General features: G+C 37.4%; 1 protein-coding gene and 1 long non-coding RNA gene across 2 annotated transcripts in view; one reads left to right on the top strand and one right to left on the bottom strand.

Annotated features, from left to right (window-relative positions):
- Positions 1-9,557, top strand: part of LOC106872037 (serine/threonine-protein kinase 33) — a 224,305-nt gene that overhangs the window by 152,196 nt on the left and 62,552 nt on the right. The window lies entirely within an intron of this gene.
- LOC106882891 (uncharacterized) overlaps positions 6,353-9,557 on the bottom strand; it is a 4,659-nt gene continuing 1,454 nt past the window's right edge. Inside the window, exon 2 of the long non-coding RNA XR_001411046.2 lies at positions 6,353-7,531. This is a non-coding gene — a long non-coding RNA (uncharacterized LOC106882891). The remainder of the gene's footprint in view (positions 7,532-9,557) is intronic.

The raw sequence follows: 9,557 nt of genomic DNA, 5'->3' as shown, positions 1-9,557 counted from the left end.
ACACGCATAGACAGACACAGACAAACGCTTTATTCTTCCTTTCTCTTTCTCTCTGTCCCTTTATTATTTACGAGTCACTTTTCCAACTCAAAGATTTGTTTTGTTTCCACAAAGATAAACGAAATCGAACATTTTAATATAGTGTAACAACCAATAAGTCTCATCAATGTGTTGTCTTTGTTTAATATCTAAACCCTCTTAAAACCTAGATCTATTTACAATAAAGCGAAGTCCGGCAGGCATTATTAACCATCTCAGTTATAAATCAATATATTTATCATCTGTTGTGTATAGACTTTCTTTGGCGACACTTTGTTGTTTTCTTACTTCTCGATGTCATTCACATGTCTCTTGTTTTCTTCTTTCAATCTCCAGTTATTACATCACAACTGAATCATCAGTTCTAGCTACCGCTACTGTCCTCAACATGAAGCAAATTTGGCGAAAGTAAAGAATACGTACACCCGGTGTTTAGGGTTAGTGTTTTTGTTACGCCGAAAGCAGGGTGGTGTACGTATTCTTTACCTCCGCGGCAAATTCTGCTTATTTTTTTGACCATCTCACCATAGTACTGTCCATAATCATCCATATTTATTTACCTTACCTGACCAGTCCTGTTCAAATCGAGTATTGAGTCCTTTATCTGTTATTTCATCCCCTGAATCACCAATGTCCAAGTGAACAACAGCCAGTATCGGTGTCCTCTTAAGATATGGGCACACAGGGCAGTTGCCTAGGGGCTTACTTATGATTTATGTATGCTGTGGTTTGCTGCCAATAAATCAATAGGGCCAAGATTCTTGGTTTCCCCGGTGGCCTATAATGCTGCTGAGACGGTCCTGGGCTCTGCATTAACATCTCACCCTGCTAGAAATATTAGCCAAATCTCCCTCAAATTAGAAGTTACTATCTTAACCAAACAACTGGTTAATATAGTGTCTTGGTGAACGAAGAAACAGTCGTGCTTGCTCTGCCGTTAATCATAAGGTCTATTCGCTCAGTGACCCGGGGTTAAACAATAACACTGCCCTGTACATGAACCAATGCAGGAGGAGCATACATAATAGTTATGATTACTTGATTTGCTAGATAAAGCAGCCAAATCTCTTTCAAAACATACATCTCCGCCGCCTCTGAATAAAATTGTCCAGTAATTCCTGGACGTCAAAATGTACACACACATACACAAAGTAAACTCCCGCCTATCCAGCACCACAGGGATCGGAGTGTGGCTGGATAACTGAATTTTCCGTATATCTGATCATCACTTTTTAAATTACCATAGCGCCTTACAAATTTTAAAACTCCCCTCTCTCTCTCTCGATTTATATATATAAAATTAATATTCTGCATATAGTAGAAACGAAATACAAATGAAGATATAATTTCATTTAATTAAATAACAAGCTTCATTAACCAAATAAAATGCAGGTACTGTAAATGCAGTGAAATATGCAGTAGAAACTTTCTTATAAGGACAGTTAATTAATACAAATTGTTTTGACTCTAATTTACAAAACTTTATTTTCCCTTGAAACCGGTTGCTTGAGAGTTCCGGATAAGAGGTAATAACTTTATACAATTTCATTCGCATCTTGCATGCCTTATGCATGCTTTTCCGTTCGATTTGCTATCACCATTGATCCCTATCCATGCCGTGTCTAGCAAGCAACACCATTATATGATATTGCATCTCGGAAATGACAGTACTGTGTGGATAATAGTGAAGGGTCGGAATAATTGGGTGTGGTCAATAATTAGGTGTAACTTCAAATAGGGCTCAGCAAGTCTAAGAGGTTCACCTAACACAAACAACCTTTACCGTGACTTCGTTCATTACAGTATACATCTCGCCATCGTTTGTTCACCTGTTCTGTTCACTCGTATTTTGTTCGATAAACATATGCACATCTATGAACAGCGAATAGCACCCCTTATTGGCTTTTTCAACACCAATAAAATTCACCAAACTCCAACTCGCCAGCCAGCTTCCCCTCAATTAACGTCTACCGTTCCACATAATGCTATAGTTACCATTCATGATAAATTGTATCCCTGTCGGATGCTGAAGGTTCCATTTCTATGTTTTATTGTTCATCGAAGGCTTAATTTTTAAATTCTTTATTTACACACGGAAAATAGATCTCTGCACACTGATGCTTTTGGTTATCTATGTTAAACAGAACAGCATGATATAAACAAATGACTTGGAATAGTTCGATCTGTGATGAAATATTGCTGTCAGAATTTATTCAATTTGAAAAAGGAACCCAGACTATCACGGTTGATGAACTCTGATACTCATAAGCGGGAGTAATGACAAAATCAAACCTACCGAGAGAGTGATGCTGTTGTTTGATGGAGTGACTTTTACTGAGAGACGTCATCCCAACAGCTCAATAATACGCGACCCAATAATCAAATATTCCACTGTACTATTGAGGAACTGATCACTTCTTTAGCAGCCACCTCCACCTCTATTAACCTCATCATCGTATACCTTCTATTTTCTCTCTAATCTACACAACGCAACCATCCGGTTTCCCATTGGACTTCTTTCCAGTTACCTTGATAAACTCGTATCACCTCTTGTTCACCTGTTTCAATGTACCAAGGATATTAATCATTCATTCCTTTATTTCTCAACGTTATTTGTTTCCCACTTGTGCAGCCATTCCATCAACGACAAGATTTAAGCTGTTAAACATTTCTGTGACTTCCAGTCTTCACCTGGTATCACTTCTCTTCTAAAGCTAAACTTGTCCTTACCGTTAATTCCTTGTTCAATAAATTCTGTCAACAATCTCTCAGGGAAGCCATAACTACCAAGATAAACTCAAATTCCTTCTCACCCATGCAAACAAGTAAAAATGAATGTTAAATGATGAGACACTCTTCACATGAAATTATCTTCAACACTTACCACCCATCTTTTGGATTTATCTCTACCAGCTCAAATACTTCTGGTATCTTCCTGTCAGTATTGATTATCTTTACATTGCCTCCTCATTTCACACCAGAACCATCGATATGACTCACACCGGAACCATCAATAAATTTTGATTCCAATATCTATTTACAAAACTGATGAAATGCAGCATGTCTTCCTGGCACAGCATGACACTGAAGTGTTGGTCTATTATTCTACATTCCAGTGATTCCCAAAACCTCTGCTCTTTTATTCTAAACACACAAACCCAAAAAGTTCTTCCTATGACTTTCACTTGTCTGACATGCCTCTTCAATCAGCTATCCATATTAACTTTAATTACCAGTCTTTCTTAATCCCCAACTCTTCTTTTTCAAAAGGGACCTCTAAAAAAAATTCCCTTCACCCACTAATAGCCTGATGCCTTTAAATACTCCAGCTCTACATTTGATTTCATTTCTAATGGCGTGCTCATAATCCTCAATTCCACCTCATTAACCAATTTAACCTCACCTCCACCAACCTCATGTATTGTATCAACTGTAATACTCTGAAGAATGTTCTAGATTTCAAAGGTCGTTAATAACTATCCGACACCAACCCACCTGAGACCGTTCCTAGTTCTATGCTACAAATATTATTTCAAAGTGATTTAAAATCCTTCCATCGAAATCTCATGTTAATTTATGTTCTAAATACCAGCTTAATAAAGTTATTTTAATAAATTCTTCATTATTTTCAAAATTAATTGAACCAAAAATGTCATTACATGAATGATCCCCGAAATGAGAATCATAATGACGTTGATGAGACATTTTGAAGACAAAGAGGCATAGCTATCTGGTTAAATTCACTCACCAACCCTTTTAATTAAAGGCAGTGCTCCAGTTAAATGATTGAGACAAGTAAAAGAAAAACCACCCTTGGTTGTTTTATTGCATGGCACCTTGGACAAGAGTATTCTATAGACTGAGGCTGATCAGAGCCTTGTGAGCGGATTTCCTTGACAGAAACTGAATTTCGTTGTATATTCATGCATCTTATTTGTAAATCATCATTACTTTCAAAAAAGGTAGTTCCATTCATTTTCAATCCTCCATAAAAACATGTCCAGTCATGAAAGAAAATATTACCTTACTTGAAAACAGGTGAGGGTTGACAAGAACCACTGAACCATCTAACCATTCAAAATTTGCTTCAAGAAATTCTGAACTATGTGAGCATCGAAAAGTGAATGTTAAAAATGTCAAGAAAAAAAAAACAAAAAACCCTGAATGTGGTTTATTAATTAATTTTGATGAAACCAAATCAATGACTGTCATGGGAACATAACTCCAATAATCTTGTAATTAATAGTCAACCTGTCAGAGTTATGAACAAGTTTTGCTATCTTGGAAGTATTAGTACAAATCAATGCAATGCTGCCAGCAGAATTCGTTATTTCTAGAAATTGCTTTTAGAAACTTTCTTGATAATGTACTTAGGAATCTTGCTTCTCAGTTTTGAGTTCAGTCTCACTGCATGGCACCTTGGACAAGTGAGTTCTACTATATAGCTTCAGCTAGACCAAAATGTGTAAGTGGATTTGTTTGGCAGAAATTGAAAGAAGCCTGTAGTATATTTTATATATATCATCATTTAATGTCTGCTTTCCATGCTAGACAGCTTGACTGGAACTGCTAAGCTGCACAGTGAAAACAACTCCAAATATGAGCATGTGTAAATTTCTTTTTTTTAATATTTAGCACTAAGAATGACTCAAAGTCTGAGTTTCTAGTGTCAAGGTATAAAAGTCTCAGACCTTGAGTCACTATTACTTCTGCTAAATATTGGTAAGCTTGATTCCAGGTTCAGTCACTATGAGCAAGTGTCTTCAACCGTACCCACAGGCTGAACAAAACCTTGAGTGGATTTGGTAGACTGAAACTGAAAGAAGCCCATCGTATATATGTATATATATATCTTCTGTGTTTGTTCCCCATCACAACTTGACAACCAGTGTTGGTGTGTTAAGTCCCCATAACTTAGCAGCTCAGTAAAGAGACTGATAGAATAAGTACTAGGCTCACAAAAAATAAGTCCTGGGGTTGATTTGCTCGACTAAAACCCTTCAAGGCAGTGCTCTAGCATGGCCACAGTCAAGTGCCATGATTAGACATCACTTGATGGCTGTAAATGCGAATCCTCATCACACCTACTCTCCAATGTCATTCTAAAACTAAACTACATCATAGAAATCTCAAAGCTACAAGAGAATTCAAAACTTGTGAATAAACAAGTATTACATTCAACAAAATAGTCAGAATACTAAAGAATGAAATACCGAGCCCATTTGTATGCTGTACAACATATTGGTAAAGCATACAGCCACCATGTTTTGTTAAGAAATACCTGATATTTTTGCATGCACTGGTAGGGTTTGCCAGAAAAGGTGTTTCTTAATGTCAAAGCATATTGCAAAAATTTCCAACAAATGCTTAAGCTGTGGATAAATATCATTAACCATGTCATAAGATGGTTTCAAGAAGAACCCCCCCCCCCCGTCAACCTAATTGCTATTGAAGCAGCTGCTTAATGAGATTTATATTCTAAGAACTGTTACCAGTTTCACTAAAAACTGCTAACTAGATAAAACTATAACAGTTACAGATTAGTGTGTCTTTGAGCAATATGAAGTGGTGTAGCTAGTGCATGTACTACCTGGGGGCAGCCCTTGTTTGCCTCTCTCAGGTATTGAATCATTTAGACCAAATCACTCCATACTTGTAGGATTAAAATTCTAAATCAATACCAGTGTTTTTGTGGCTACCAATGTTAACTTTCCACTTCTTGTACTCAACCAAAGTTTAATAAGACTGAAACAACCCCAGAGTTGTATCCCCCTATCTGCTAGTGTAAAATATAATAGAGCTGACTTTCCTCAAAATATTACAAGACTCTTATTAATCCTCTTCTAATGTATTAAAAGTGAAGTTTCTTTGCATGGTTTGAGATCCAGAATGAAAAACCCAAAATGGAAGAACCCTCTCCTGCAGGAGCTAAATGTTTAATAACTTTTTAAAATTTAAACTGGCCATACCTAGCCCAAATACTGCACTATGTTGAAACTGACCAGCCTCAACCTCTCACACCCACCCTACAATGTCTTTCTAAAAATAAACAATCACATTTTCAAAATCTTGAAACTACAAGACACTAAATGATTTTTAAAAAAAATGTGATGAATAATCATTACATTTGACAAATTAATCTGAATGTCAAAGGATTAATAGTACTGGTCAATCTTGGCTTTGTAAAGCATCGGAAATGTAGGTCAGTGGCCCAAACTTCAATTCAGTACATGTCCTTGAAAAAGTGAGATGAAATCCAACTGGACTAAAAACAGATTTACTTTCATAATAGAGGAAGGGAAGCACAGACAGGTTTTTTTTTTTAATAAAAATATTTTATTGAATTTCATGATTACAAAATGTTGATTTAAGAAATGAATCAGTGAAAGGGAATCAAAGATCAAGACATCACACAATTAGTGTCTGATATTCAGAAGTAGTGAACAAGTAGGGCTGTCATCACTGCTGAAAATAGCACAGTGTTCCGACCTGTGTTCATCATAATATCAGAACTTATTACATACAAGGGGATACTTAAAAGTTCCAGACCTTGGATAAAAGAAAATACAGGAGGATCAGTTAATGATTTTATTCAACATACTCCCCTTTCAGATACACAAACTTACCACAGCAGTCCTTCAGTTTTTCTAAACCCTGAAAAAAGAACTTGGAAGGTTGGGCCTCTAACCATGCCTCTGTAGCAACAATCACTTCTCAGAATGAAATTTCATTCTGTTGAGCTGTTTTTTCAGTTATGAAAAGAGGTGATAGTGAGAGGGGGTCAAGTCAGGAGCGGACTACCAATTTAAAGCCAAAGCTGTGTATTTTTTCTAGGGTTTCATGTGCTGGTGCACTACCCTACAAAAACAAGACATCATGGGTCAGTTTTCCATGGCATTTCTGCATTGATGGTGTGACCCTTTGGCAGGTATTCTAAAATGAATACTCCAGCTTTGTCCCAGAACACTGAAGCCAAAATCTTGTTTTCAGTGTCCAAAACGCCTTGGGATGTGGTGTGAACCACTGTGATACCATTCCACCAATTGCTGCTTGGTCCGGGGACCATAACGATGAAGCCTAGTTCCACCTGTGGTGACTAAACGAGCCATAAAATCAACTTCTGCTGTCATTTTGATGTACCTATTTTGGCACCCACTTTGCAGAAAACCCTCTCATGCCTAGAATGTCATGGATGGTGTGATGAAATCTTTCGCAGGAAATCCCTAGAGTCTCAGCTGAGATCCAGCAGTCCTCTGTAGTTGCAGAAGTTGGCTGTCCCAACTGGGGTTTATCTATGACCTCAAAATGATCGGTCTGAAACCTTGTCAGCCAGATTTTTATCGTGGAATAAGATGGACAGCCATCTTTCAATACTTCCTTCATCTTGCTAGGGATTTCTGCTGGTTGTTTGCCTTGCAGAAAGAGGGACTTCATTACTGCTTGTACTTCAATGTTATCAAAACACACTAGGAGCTGCCATCATGCGTTAAATCTGCAAAAAAGAGAAAGATATATCGTATACCATCATGATATTTTGCATATCTTCTGACCTACCTCCCAGCTTTACCCTTAAAGCCAGTAACTTTCCAACAGCACCCTTTTTATATTTCCATACATTGTCCACTGAAAAAAATGAAATCATTTCCTAATCCACCTACAATATAAATGTTCTAAGATAATTCACCAGGGAACTTATTCAATCCACTAAAGTACCTCCTGTGTGTATTTCAATAGGACCACACTATCACTAATTTTATCCCACTCATAATATTCATAAATAGTCCCTAGTCAGATAGGGGCGTAGGAAAATCGTCAAGACATCAGTCGATCCACAAGATCATCATCCTCAGGACAAAAGCAATATAGAGAGAGGATTATTTTTTCTAAAATCTTCGTTGCTTCTTGTAAGACGCAACGAAAATAAAGGAATTAAGTAGAAACCTTACCGGTGAGTCCGTTAAATTATAATGCACTAAAAGAGAACGACTCTCCCCAGACACAACAGTATATGTAAGTGAAAACATCAACGAAATGTCCTAAGTGAGACAAAGGCAAAAAAACTTCACCAGGGAAATTCTTCAATCCATTAAAGCACCTTTGCATATTTCAAAAGTACCACATTATCATCATTTTAACGTCCGCTGTCCATGTTGGCAAGCTGAGGGGCGGCACCAGACTCCTGTCTGATTCGGCACAGGTTCTACAGTTGCACGCCCTTCCTGATGCTAACCAGTAAGAGAATGTAATGGATGCTTTTATGTACCATGGCTACGATTTCACCTGACGCTTGATACTAAACTATAGTAATTAAAAATGAAGATCTTTCAAATGGCTGCCTATTCTTTGCAACATTGTTAGTCGCCCGCAGGATGCCCACCCCACCACTACAAAAGTTGCACAAATTTTATTCATAGTATGAGCTTGATTTTGCAAAACACTGGAGAATCGAGAAAAGCAGCCAGAACTTTCAGTACATGATGCACACGAACGAAACAATACATACCTATTCTATACGCCCTTGGAAGAGTAACACGAAATGCAACCGAAGCTATAAACAAACTTTTGGGTCACATCAAACAAGTAAAATATTTTAGAATAGGAGGGGGGACATGGAAAGGTTTATCTTTTATAAACATATTTTATTAAACTTTACACAAAACAGATTTAAAAAGCCAATTCGCAAAAGGAACCCAGGAGTAACACTAACATTCAAACCGACCATCTTTGGTATCTCACACATATCCAACAATATTCTAAAAATAAATCTCAAAGCTACGGGTTAAAGCACGATTGACTCAAAATGCGAATAAGTAATACATATGACCGAATAATCTGCATGCTGAAGGGTTATAGAGCTCACAGAATTAGGTTCTGATATTCAGAAGAAGTGAACGAGTAGAGCTGTCATCACTGCTGAAAATAGCACAGTACTCCGACCCAATGTTCATCACAACATCAGAACGCATTGGTAATGTTGATACTATAACAGGATGTCCATAAATCACTTTTACAATTGTTGACCGCCCATTAACAGTATAACTAATTCTGTCACCCAGCCCCACATAGCACTTTCCATATTTTGTACAGTAAGTTACCTGGACCCGAGTGCTTGAGTCGGTCTATGAACAAAGGCAGACATCGTGCTTTCCCTTGAGGGGTTATTCTTATTAAAAGTCAGGGATAAACACCCTTTGAGACAAACGGAAGTGATCTAAATAACATGCGAAGAAGCTGATGTATAACAGTCATTTTGGCGATCTTACGTTACAAGTCCTTAACGTAAGATCGCCGTAATTTGTATTCCACGCCACGATGGCATACTCAAATCTATAGCGGAGACGGACTATATGTAATCTGAACCCCCCCCCCTATTTATTATTTTTTTTTACGGAATCCCACGTTTTAGGCTATGGAGATTCCGATTCTGAAAAAAAATTGTTTGAAAAATTTCAATTCCCCCCTACCACCAAGCAGGCTATTAACATGCTAGAAATAACAGCCAAATCTCACAAAACTAG

Source organism: Octopus bimaculoides, chromosome 21, assembly GCF_001194135.2.
Source record: "Octopus bimaculoides isolate UCB-OBI-ISO-001 chromosome 21, ASM119413v2, whole genome shotgun sequence".
Lineage (NCBI taxonomy): Eukaryota > Metazoa > Mollusca > Cephalopoda > Octopoda > Octopodidae > Octopus > Octopus bimaculoides.
This window is presented reverse-complemented; position numbering and strand designations above follow the sequence as displayed.